This window comes from Eurypyga helias, unplaced genomic scaffold (genome assembly GCF_000690775.1).
Source record: "Eurypyga helias isolate BGI_N326 unplaced genomic scaffold, ASM69077v1 scaffold27922, whole genome shotgun sequence".
Lineage (NCBI taxonomy): Eukaryota > Metazoa > Chordata > Aves > Eurypygiformes > Eurypygidae > Eurypyga > Eurypyga helias.
The window spans coordinates 35,160-35,803 of NW_010236993.1; the positions used below are offsets into that span (position 1 = coordinate 35,160).

At 51.1% G+C, this 644-nt stretch overlaps 1 protein-coding gene across 1 annotated transcript in view; it reads left to right on the top strand.

Moving 5' to 3' along the window:
• The window catches only part of BRWD3 (bromodomain and WD repeat domain containing 3), a 49,219-nt gene that overhangs the window by 27,710 nt on the left and 20,865 nt on the right, over positions 1-644 (top strand). The window lies entirely within an intron of this gene.

Here is a 644-nt window from a genome sequence, read left to right on the forward strand (position 1 = left end):
GCTATAAGGTCTCCCCGGAGCCTTCTCTTCTCCAGGCTGAACACCCCAACTCTCTCAGCCTGTCCCCATAGCAGAGGTGCTGCAGGCCCCTGAGCATCTTCGTGGACTCCTGGACTCGCTCCAACCAGTCGATATCCTTCTGATGTTGAGGGCTCCACAGCTGGACGCAGCACTCCAGGTGGGGTCTCACAAGAGCAGAGCAGAAGGGGACAATCCCCTCCCTCGCCCTGCTGGCCACGCTGCTCTGGATACAGCCCAGGATACGGTTGGCTTTATGGGCTGCCAGCGCACACGGCCGGCGCATGTCCAGCTTTTCATCCCCCAGCACCCCCAAGTCCTTCTCCCCAGGGCTGCAAGGAGCCTGTTATTTTAGACGCCAACCTCATCTCATACCACAGAATTTAAGATTCGTGATTTCAGAGCCTTCAAATAGTTGAAAAGACTTGAACTGAAGATCACTTATGTGCCTTCAGTCACTTAAGATTATATTCCCTGTTTGCCTCAGCTATCTCTAAAATACGTTAATCCACACGTTACCATCACGTACACATCTCCAGTAGTCCAAGGCCAGTACACAAAAACGTTCATCTGAAGCAAAAGACAAAGCCACTTAACACACAATAAGTGTTATTTCTTGACAAAAC